The sequence below is a fragment of the Coptis chinensis genome, chromosome 8 (genome assembly GCF_015680905.1).
Source record: "Coptis chinensis isolate HL-2020 chromosome 8, ASM1568090v1, whole genome shotgun sequence".
NCBI classification, from domain to species: Eukaryota; Viridiplantae; Streptophyta; class Magnoliopsida; order Ranunculales; family Ranunculaceae; genus Coptis; species Coptis chinensis.
In genome coordinates this window covers 76,868,066-76,880,846 of record NC_141463.1, presented here as the reverse complement: position 1 = coordinate 76,880,846, position 12,781 = coordinate 76,868,066, and positions in this window count along the sequence as shown.

Below are 12,781 nucleotides of genomic sequence, written 5' to 3'. Positions count from 1 at the left end.
TAGACCAACAACCTCGCTTCCTCTGACAAGAGCATATATTCATTATGGGTTTTCCAGTGATTGTTTTTGTTTCTGCATTTTGATGGGCATGGTGATGTAGGAGTAGCGAAGCGTCCTCAAACAATATGAATAATCAATCTCTAACTAAGAATCGATAAAAGTCAATCTTTAACCAACAGTCGATCAAATAACAAAGAGAAACTCTCAGGACAAATCGGGAAAGAAAATAACTCGTAAGGACACATTTTTTTTAAATCACTCGCAAGGACCGGGTAGATGAAAGTTCAAATATATCCTTGACGCGAAATTAAAAACGGCTCGGGTAGATAAAATATCAAGTATACCTTTAATACGAAATAATAAACGGCCCGGCCTAACCGAAATGACCTGGTGTATATAGTATGAACAATGATTGTTTATATCTATTTGGGGTATGAACAATCACTGTTAATACATTAACATGAGCTATGAACACTCATTGTTCATATAAACAATCATTGTTGATTGTTCATACCTCAACATAATGTATGATCAGTAAAAACACATATTGGAGTATGAACAATTATTGTTTATACCTCAACATGAGCTATAAACAATCATTGTTCATACATATTTGGGTATGGACAATCAATGCTCATACCTCAATATAATGTATGATCAATAAAAATATTTATTGGAGTATGAACAATAATTGTTCATACATCAACATGAGTTATGAACAATCATTGTTTCATATTTATTTGGGGTATGACCAATCAATGTTCATACCTCAACATAATATATGATCAATAAGACCACTTATTGGAGTATGAACAATCAATGTTCATACCTCGACATAATGTACATGAGTTATGAACAATCATTGTTCATACCTATTTAGGGTATGGGGTATGAACAATCAATGTTCATACCTAAACATAATGTATAATCAATAAAAACACTTATTGGAGTATGAACAATCATTGTTCATACCAATTTGGGGTATGAACAATAAATGTTCATACCTAAATATAATGTATGATCAATAAAAACACTTATTGGAGTATGAACAATAATTGTTCATATATGAATAATAATTACTGTTCATACTTATTTGGGGCATGAACAATCAATGTTCATACCTCAATATAATGTATGATCAATATGAACACTTATTAGAGTATAAACAATCATTGTTCATATCTATTGTAAATGTTCTAATTGGACGAACCTTATGTGTGTAGGAAATTTGGGGAAAATGATGTTGTGACTGAGTTCGAAGGATCGAATCGTTTACGTATCCGGTACAAAATTCTAATCAAATTAGGAAATGGAATCAAGTCGAACGTAGTTCGTTGTTTGGATTTTGTGATCAAATGATCGATGGTGAATAGAGAAGATGGAGAGTGGAGAAGAAGCATCGAATTCTCCCATCCTTGGTAGAGAGTGGAGAGGAAATATATAGAATTTTCTCCCCCCTTTGGTGCTCCATTGGTTAATTGCATTCATAGCTATTATTGCTCTATGCACATATTGATGTTCATTTTGTAACAATTTGGTAACTCATGACTCTTGAGATGACCAATTGTAATGATCCAATAAGTTAGTCTCAAGATATGATCAATGGCAATGACACGTGTTGCCAATATATTGATGACAATATATGTCCCTCACATAGCCCCCTCTCGTTAGGTCGTGTTTTCTTAAGAACGATCTGACGAGATAAATAATTTGACACGTGTCCAAGTGGAATAGTGAGCGTGTTGGAGCTCGTGTGAGCATAAGTCAAGAGACATTTTAGTGCTTATGGAAGCATTCTGCTCGAGTGAGCATAGGTCAAGGGACCTCTTAGCGCTTAAGTAAGTGTTCTGCTCCAGTAGGTCAAGGGACCTTTTAGCGCTTATGGAAGCGTTTTGCTCTAGTAGGTCAAGGGACCTTTTAGCTCTTATGTAAGTGTTCTGCTCGAGTGAGCGTAGGTTAAGGGACCTCTTAGCACTTAAGTAAGCATTCTGCTCCAGTAGGTCAAGGGACCTTTTAGAGCTTATGGAAGCGTTCTGCTCTAGTAGGTCAAGGGATCTTTTAGCGCTTATGTAAGTGATAAGAGACTAAAATTGTAGTTTTAACCTCTTAATAATATTACATTTAGACCAATTATGTTTATAATAAATAAGAGTTAGTATTGTTTATGTATTTTTGTGTATTTCAGGTATTGGAGTCAAAGATGTGAAGAAATATGTCACTTTTGCAAGAGAAAGGAGCAAAGGTTGGTTGCTAAGAAGTTCTATGATTAAAACCCAAGTTTCAAGGAGAAAAAACCTTTTTAAAGCCTAGTCAAAGCTGAAAAGTCAAATTCAACGCAGGCAGAAATAGAGCAGAAAAGTTAACATAACTTCCGCAGGCCGTATCTTTGGACTCAGACCTCGGAATTGAGCCTATTATATGTCAAAACAACCGGCTCGGGAGCTTTCTAATGGTCCAGGCCTTGATCTAAGTAGAAGATAAAAAATAGATAAAAAGGCTGTTGCAGTAATTTCCAGCAGAGAAACCCTTTTTAGACTTAAGTAATTAGGTTTTGGGCTTGATTTAATGGCCCAAAACATAACTCCAAAGCCCATGCACGAAATTGTAAACCTAGCCCTCTCATATATAAAGAGGACTAAGGTAAAACTCTAACTCTAACCCCTTAGTTAATTAAGCTCTCTCCCATTAGTTATTTATTTTAGTCTAAACCTAGTTTTATGTATTATTTAGGATAGACACCATTAATTCAAGTCAAGTTATCTTTAATAAAGTAGTTCTTCATTATGTCTTATTATTATTCTTTTAATTATGATAGTCTAATGAATCTTAGCTAAACCTCTATTAGAGGGGTTTGATTAAAGCTTTGATGAAGACTTGATGTGTTAGTATAGAATAGTTGTAGTAAGATATTCCACTCTAGAAGGTAGTTAATTCACCATGAGAATGGGTTTCAATTGCCCCATATGCTAATTATTAGTTGGTAGAGATGCCATGAATAATTAAGGATAAAAAGGCCTAACCTTTATGTAAAAACATAAAGATTAGGGTTGTAATAAAATCTACACTAGCATATTAAGAATTAATCAAGGTGGAATCAAATCCCCCTAATCTTTCCTTCTCATTCACGTCTTCTAATTAAATTTCTATATTATAATTTAGCATATACTAATTAGTTATTTTCATCATATTAGTATAATTAAATCATTGCTCTCATTGATATTGTAGAATTGTCTAAGTTAAAGAAATTGTTACGTCTAAGCAACTAGGAGTGGAATGAATTCTGACTCTTGTTATTGCATGATAATTGAGAGTAGAAAGTTAATCTAGACCTAGAATAATATAGTTTACTTATTCCTAGCATAATTAGTTAAGATTAGGTAAAAGTGTTATTTTACAATTATCAGTAAGCATTCTGCTCGAGTGAGCGTAGGTCAAGGGACTTCTTAACGCTTAAGTAAGTGTTCTGCTCCAGTAGGTCAAGGGACATTTTAACGCTTATGGAAGCGTTCTGCTCTGGTAGGTCAAGAGACCTTTTAGCGCTTATGTAAGCATTCTACTCGAGTAAGCATAGGTGAAGGGACCTCTTAGCGCTTATGAAAGTGTTCTGCTCGAGTGAGCATTGGTTGAGGGACCCTTAGTGCTTAAGTAAGCGTTTTGCTCCAGTAGGTCAAGGGAGTAGGGAGCATTCTGCACTGAGTCAGTCCTATAAGTATAGGTCCCCAACTAGTGAGAAGTGGTGACGCTATGTAGCGTTTGAGCTCGAGTGAGCATTATACCCAGGTGGGCGTCGTGACCTTAGTGAGTCTGTCTACTCTAATGAGCCTCCTGATTTGGAGATCGCAATTGATAGGTAGCCTTGAATTGGCATGACTGTAGTTAGCCCCAGTTTTGGAGCTTGATTGACTTGTTTAGATGGCAATGACTAGCCCCAGTTCGGAGATGGTTATGGCTAGCCCCCAGCTTGATTGATCTGCACTAGATCAAACTAATGCCAAAAAGGATTTAGAACAAACTAAATACTCTGCACGATCGCATTATGTAAGAATTGAATTGGTAATACTCTCGAATTTGCGAGATCTGCAAGATCGCATTATGTAAGAATTGAACTGGTACAGCGGTAGCACTGTCTTAGTCATAAACTAGCATGTTCATTCCTATTCCTGCACAAAAAATGGTAGACTCCCAACTGATGTGAGTCATTTGTTGATGCCATACAATTGAGAATGCTAAATTGGTAATGGTAAACATGTTTGTCTCCATTTTAAGATTTAGCTAAGAGGGTGACCAAATGTAAAAAGAAGAAATTAAGCTTGGTCCTTATATTCATAACTGGAGTTTCAAGATGTAAAACGCCATAGCAATAAATTGAGATGACTTCAGTGACGTTATGGTTGATCAAAATAGTGTTTGTGAGTACCATCAAGTACAAGGTCGCTGATTGATACTTGATGCTATGTGCATGAATTCAAGTTGCTGAGTGATGATGAATATTCATGAAAAATATATATAACACTCATCATGCGGATAACGAAACTTGTAAGTAGCTGGTAAATTACAAGCTTATAACTATGATGAAATGGACTGTCTAATGATACGCATCGGTACGCCCTAGGTCTTTGATTGGCAAAAGTAGCACACAATTTCATAATAGCACAAGGAATCCATTGGATTAAACTACTAAGGCACTGTCGTTTTAGTGGCTATTCAATACAGAGAGCTTTCCTACAATATTAGTTAGAATAATGTAACGGTGCTCCTTGTGTCCTGATGTATGTTATTAGCATGAATGACCATCCAATTAAATCTAATAATTGGTGTAACTACCATGTATTAACTAGAAGTCAAAGCATTTGTCCATGCATACCACTACTATGATCTGTAATCTATAATTATTCCACTTACATACACATTATCAAATTAATAACACCTTCATGTTTTGCAGAAATAGTAGATTAATTCCAACTAGCATGTTTCAAAGGTATTGAATAGTATCAAGACCTGTAGAGGTCGCATGCATGATAGATACTGGTATCGAGCAGCAACAACATTTGTCTTTTATACAAGACAATATAATGGGAAATGATCCCAGGTAGGGAAATACAGATTTTGAGGTCTGTCGACCTGACATGTTCTAGTATCCGATCTTGTAGGATATTGGTCTAGCCTAGCTCTTAATAGAGTTTGAGCAATATATGTAATTGAAGTAAAAAGAGTTAAAGTAACTTATCGGACAAGCATCCCAGCTTGGAACTTCAAAATGTCTTTTGACAGCGAACTTGTTATTTTCCGCAACACATAAAAAATTGAGTAATTCATTTGTGACTTTTCGACGTGGGCTTGGAAAACGTAGACGAATTTCCAAGAAATTCAATCCACAGACGGCACCAATATAAAAGTTCTAATTGGGTGAACTTTACGTGTGTAGGAAATTTGAGGAAAATGATGTTGTGACTGAGTTCGAAGGATCGAACTACCTACGTATCCAGTTCTCTGACGAACTGGAATCAAGTCGAACGTTGTTCGTTGTTTGGATTTTGTGATCGAATGATCGATGGTGAATAGAGAAGATGGAGAGTGGAGAAGAAGCATCGAATTCTCCCCTCCTTGGTAGAGAGTGGAGATGAAATATATAGAATTCTCTCCCCCCTTTGGTGCTCCATTGGTTAATTACATTCATAGCTATTATTGCTCCATGCACATATTGATGTTCATTTTGTAACCATTTGGTAACTCATGACTCTTGAGATGACCAATTGTAATGATCCAATAAGTTAGTCTCAAGATATGATTAATGGCAATGACACGTGTCGCCAATATATTGATGACAATATATGTCCCTCACACCTATTTCGGGTATGAACAATAATTGTTCTTATTGTTGATACCTATTTGGCGTATGAACAATCAATGTTCATACCTTAACATAATGTAATAAATGTATGATTAATAAGAACACCTATTGGAGTATGAACAATCATTGTTTATACCTCAACATGAGCTATGAACAATCATTGTTCATACATCAATATATTGTATAAGGTACGTTTATCTATTTGGGTATGAACAATCATTGTTCATACATCAGCATAAGGTATGAACACTTATTGTTCACAGCAAAACGACAGAAAGGGTAAAATTGGAAAATATTTATTTCAAATCCGGGCCATTTGTCCTTGAGGGTTATTTTCACTCGAAAATTGGTTTTCCGAGTTATTTTCACCCGAAATTTGTCCTTGTGAGTGATTATAAAAAACTATGTCCTTTAGAGTTGTTTTGAATCGAAATTGGGCCTTGGGACCAATTTAATTTCTTGATCAAATAAATTGAATAAACAAGAAGTGTCTTTTACAAACCCTAAAGAGACCTTAAATAGGCGTCCAAAACATAAGCAAATAAAGACTAATGTAACTCTAAAGTTCACTAATTAAAACCCCATAAATAATAAACTCGATATAAAATAGCCCATAGGCTTGTGTGCCCATCTATTTCCTATCATTTTCTCCGTTTTGGAGAACATTCGTCCCCGAATATTGTTACTGACATGAATATAGAAGAAGAACAACAAAATAGACTGAAGTCGTCCTCAAACTTTGCCACAATATTGACTAACTAGCATAGCTTGACAAAAGTGACTCGTGGTCACAACATGCACAGGCAAATATCGAAAGCAAGAATTCTTTTCCATTAATAAATCTTCAAAGTCTTCGAGGAACGGATTTGTGAAACTTTCAAACAAACGCACCAAACCAACACAACCAAATATTTCCTCCAAGTTAGACAAACTCGGATCCACAAAACACAAAATAGATAATTCTTCATCGTCAGGATAAACATCATAAACTTGTGGTAAATCCTAGTCGATAAACTCCTTTTTATCACAAACTTGATAATACATCCCCTTATCAACAAACTCCTCATCAAACACAAAGGTCATGCGTTCTTTATCATACATATCCAGTCTGTAGGTGATTCTATTAGAATATGTCCTATACGTAGTTGACATATGTAAAGTCCCACGTTTCTATAAGTGTGGACTATAAGTCAAACTCATCTATATCTAGTAGTTTCTATTATCATGTTTTGGGTTACTACACACCCTAGGTAGGTTAGTATAAATATGTAACTCTGGGTAGAGAACAATTACTCTAAAAACTCTCAAACCCTTATCAATCTCAAACACAATCTCTATCAATTAATCAATCTCTGTTCTTCTCCATTGTTCTTCTTTTTTGTTTCTCTCAATAAATCAATGTCACAACTCTCCTAGCATCACCACTAACATGGAATTTAAAAAGATATCAGAGCGTCAGATTCAAATCAAAGTTTAGTGGTATACTAGGAGAGGAATCCCTCACCAATAATCAAAATCAAAATCAATTTTTTTTTTTTTTTCAATATTCAATATTCAATTCAAGTTTCAATATTTCTCACAAGAAGAAGTTTTTCTATTTCGAATCATAGGTTGTGCTCATCTGTATGACAAAACTCATTTCTACTGATGTTTGTTGATCTAATCTTCTCTTTCGCTGTTTGAGATTTTCTTTTCTGACAAGCAGATCTAGTGGTGTTCTCGTTGATTCAACTTTTTTTATGCTATTGGGTGTACTGTTCACCGGTACTGTTCATCGTTACTGTTCACGATACTGTTCAAGGTTCTAGTTTCGTATTATCAGTTTTCCGTATTGTTACTTATTGTTGTTTCGCTTCCGCAATCTCTCTGTCTCATTAGTCTCCATGGTTCGAAGTAAGTGATATAGGGCACACATGCCCTCTTAAGTGCCTTCGTCAAGGCATGCACGCCCTCCTCTCTGTATCTCACAATTTTTAGTGGAAGGCGCGCACGTGCTCTAGAGTATATCGCGAAGCTTTATCTTTCCTCTGTTTCCAGTACTATTTCAGAAATTCTCCACCTTGGTATCTTGATTGAGGCTTCTGTTTCATCTTGATTTTCTATACAACTTGCACGTTTCAGAAACTTTCCTTTATAAGGGTTTGACTCCCTTTCATGTCATGGTTCTGAGTTCTATGGTGTTTCACCGGCTTTATGTTTTAGCCTTCTTATTGAGGAGCTTATTATATGCTGCTATCGTTGATGGTTTAGCTTTTCAGGTTTTGATTCCTTTTATGCCGCAGTGGTGCCCAGTACTCAGGTGTTTCATTGACTCTTACTATCTCTTGTTGAGTTATTTGGCTGAAAAACACGAGTTTTCTAATCATCTCTTAGGTTGCAGTCATATCAACACTGCCCTATTCAATTTTCATTGATCTCTCAGGTTGCAGTACGTCACATCATCATTACACTCCGTATTCATCTCTCCATATTCATTAAACATGTATTATGTTTTTAGTTTGTGCTTGTGGTACAACTTCAGTATTCATGTTAGGTCATTGTCTACACCGACAGTTTCACTTTCTAGAACGACTCGTCTCAATAGTTGTTTGAGTTCTTCAACTAAAGGCAGTTCTATGCGAAAGAGGGAGTTGTATTCTTATCTTTTCTTTCAGCCAATCAAGCTGTAATTTGCATAGTTTGCGGCATTACAGCTTGAGGGGGAGTATTAGAATATGTCTTATATGTAGTTGACATATGTAAAGTCTCACGTTTCTATAAGTGTAGACTATAAGTCAAACTCATCTATATCTAGTAGTTTCTATTCTCATGTTTTGGGTTACTTCACACCCAAGGTAGGTTAGTATAAATATGTAACTCTGGGCAGAGAACAATTACTCTAAAAACTCTCAAACCCTAATCAATCTCAAACTCAATCTCTATCAATTAATCAATCTCTGTTATTCTCTATTGTTCTTCTTCTTGGCTTCTCTCAATATATCAATGTCACAACTCTCCTAGTATCACCACTAACATAGAATAATTTAACATATTATGATACTAATTGATGTATGAGTAATACAACATTAGCTCTCAAACAATCTTAATAATCGATCTCTAACTGAGAATCGATAAAAGTTGATCTTTAACCAAGAGTTGATCAAATAAATTGAATATACAAGAAGTGCCTTTTAATTTACAAACCCTAAAGAGACCTTAGGCGTCCAAAACATAAGCAAATAAAAACTAACGTAACCCTAAAGTTCACTAATTAAAACCCCAAAAATAATAAACTCGATATAAAATAGCCCATGCCCATTCTTGGAGACCTAACCATAGGCATGCGCTCATCTATTCCCTATCACATGGGGACCCTAGCCAGCGTGATTTAAAGCAAAATATACCCACTAGAGACCTGAAATGTTGAATTTGTCGTAGTGCTAATTAAACATGAACATGCTATGCACCTTCATTATAGGTCAGTACCCTGTCGATGCTATGTGCAATGCGTGCATGTATCTTCTTCTCCTTGGCCATGTTAGAAGGCATGCTTCTAGTTTTGCCTTTTTTTTTTTTTTTTTCGTTAAGTGAGCAAGTTGTATTGATAATGTATATAAATATACAAAATACAGTTACATTTCAGGTTAGTAAGGGGATGGACTGTATCATTCTAACTACATAGTATATCTTCCCTGCTCGTTAGGCCCTATATACTTCTACCAGTCATGTGCACGACATGCCCAAGTCAGTTTGCAAATCCAAAGAAAGGCATAAGGGGCAGGATTCATTTTTGCTGCAATTTTTGTAACGCCTAGTTTGCTTCTGGCCTAATCAGTACACGAGACGTGTAAAGCCAACAAAACAAAAACTAAAGTAAAAACGGGTATTTTTCTGACTTAGCCTTCTTCCTACTTTGCCCTCTCCTCCCTCCCTACTGCCACAACCAACCAGTTCACCACCACCTCTTTTCTTAGTTCTTACCACTTTTTCTATGTTGCTCAATAAATTAAATTATCAAGCATAATGAAGCGAGATCATTTGCATCACTAAATTAGTTAATGAAGAACTCATTTGCAACAATAATTGTAAGTGAATATGGAGGCTTAGTACAAGAGAGAGAGAGAGAGAGAGAGAGGTATGGAAAAGAAGGTAGTGGTGGTGGTGAATCGGTAGGTTGCGGTGGAAATGGAGAGGTCGAAGGAGATGGCAAAATCAGTTGAGGTGGGAGGAGAGGGCAAAATAGGAAGAACATTAACAGAGAACATTACTCGTTTTCACTTTAGTTTTTGTTTTGTTAGTTGTACATGTGTCTTGTTTTGATTAGGCCAAAAGCAAACTAAGCGTTACCCAAATTGCAGCAAAAATGGGTTCATAAAGGGCATTTCCCAATTGGGTTTCCCTTCGAAAGAAAGAGCAAGTTGCAAGCATTGTCACCAAGTACGGTACGGGTTTAAAACGGTGTATTTGAAAAAAAAACTTAGTTCGTGTTTTAAACAAAACGTCTCGGAAAAAAAAAAAAAAAAAAAAACGGGTTTAAAACGTATAATACGTAAAAGAAACGGTAAAAACCGATGATAAAAAATATAATAGATAAGGAGTTTGAGTTTTTATAAGAATGGAAAAAAGAATAGGCACATAAAATAAAAATAATAATAAAACAAATGAAAGAAAATTCAAATACATGAAAGTATCAAATTATCATTACTCATCCAAATACTAGAAGTTTTAGATTTTGTACCAAAACACGACTCTAAATAAAATACTACTAATTACCAACTATAATGGCATAATCAAATACTACAAATAAGTTATTAATTTTCAATTTTCAATTATTAATAGTCCAAAACAAAATAGAACTGTCTCAATAAGTCAATCTAACGCCCACTCTTCAAAAAGGTAAACCTTTTTTCTTCTCGCGTTTTCTTTTAGATTAAAAAAAAAAAAAAAAAAAAAAAAAAAGTTTTAAACAGGAGATTTTCAAAATCTCGGGTTTTAAACGTTTTTTAAGTTTAAAACGCGTTTAAAACGCATTTTTTTTGAAAAACCCGGGTTTTAAACTGGAACAAGACGCCTTGCCAATATCTCGGATTTTAAACGCGTTTTTTTCAAAAAAACGCCGAATTTGGTGACAATGGTTGCAAGGCATAATTTGGTTACTGTGTCTGCCCATCACATAGGAATCCCAATACTCGGGTTGAACTAAAGAGTATGGAGAAATAACTGAGCGGAGTTTGCTTCTCACCTTCATTTAGTCATGTTAGTATAACGCCGACTAATTAATACTTCTCCGATTGTTGATCTATTAGTTTAATATGATGAGACAGAGTTTCCTTTCGTTGTTCTTCTACTTGTTTACTTATTTTTATCTAGTTATTCTATTCATTAACAACGAATGCAGTTCCGAGAGATATTTGATTGATTCAAAGAGACACGATTTCATTGGATTGTTTGATCATGAAGCACAACCTACTCCTAAACGGCTTGGGTGTGTATAAAATGCCACCAAAAAGTAGGGGGCCAGAAGAGAGCTTATACTACAAACAAGGACTTCAGGGAATGTCTCTGCACTGGACTGATTTGGACTTGAGGTCTACTCAAGGATAATATCATGGAAGCAAGCAGAATTAAACTTCAAATCGAATCTGATTCTGTTGATAATAATTGAAACACATAGGAGCAACATATCACCAAATAATCCCGTCGTACATCACTTTTTACCATCACAATGAACCTGACAGATGTGGCCATTGTTGAAGTCATGCAATAAAATGATCTGTATTAGGGAACACTATTCTATTTTGAGTTGGACAGTATATTTTCAACCTTATCTGGATTCATTGTCGATGTTAAGGAGCTTCGCCATTATTGTAGCATCCAATTCCAACACTAAAAAGCAGTAAATGTAAATTAACTATCATAGGTGATCAGCATTCTGCTGAAAATATTTGTGAAGTATGACTAAGTTCATATTGCAATCATGCAAGACCGACATGGTAAAGATCGAAAAGGATGTACAAGAGAAACCTTGACCATGGATTCAGGATTTTGTTGCATTCTTCAAATTTTATTTACAGGAGGAGAACAAGTAATGCATGGTGTCTAAGTGTCTTTGAACAAGAGAATCTAGTAAAAGATTCAGCATCGGCATAACCGCATAAGGTGGTAATCAAGGAATATACTCGTTGTAAGTGTTGATGGTTAGTTATTTTATAGAATTATTATTAACTTATTAAGTAAGATAATAAGGATAATGGATTGTAGATATGTATCTTGTCGACGTAGTCACGTAGGTAATTAGGTATTACAAATTAAGGTAAAGGCTAGAGTGGTATACTCCAAGTTGCTAAACTGATAGTTCGAGCGTGTTCGCATTTTACAGCAGCCTTGATTTCTTATTTGATGTAGCTTCCTGCTTCTGTGAAATTTGGAATTAAAAATGAAAGATGGCAAGAAAAGTTTTTGAAGAGTCGTATTGATCGAGTCCATATCTATACTCTCTTCTCCAAACTCCTAAGTGTACTTCAGTCGCAAACTCACATTGTGCATAAATAGAAAAATACTGAATCATATTTGAGCCAAGAACACGAACTGGATGTTGGAATCTCTTAAGTATTTCTAAATATTAGTGTGTGTGCAAAGTGGAAGAGATGAACAAAGTATGTTCTCTCCACTTTATCCACCACTAGCAAGTGAAATATAAGAGACATTCCTCTACCATAAGGGCGTACCCTTAGGGTACAAATGCTTTTGTGTTAGGAGGGAGGACTCACCCAAAGCCACCGTCGTGTCGGTTTGGGCTTGGGCTTGGGCTTACTGTTGTCTAGTGGGTAGTGGATTAACCAAAAAGCCTAAACTTTTTTGCTTTTGCTGCAAGTTTCGGTTTCAGTGTCCTAGTATGAGTTGGTCTCTTGACCGACCATGTCCTTGTTCTAGTTGGACTGCTGTGACCGA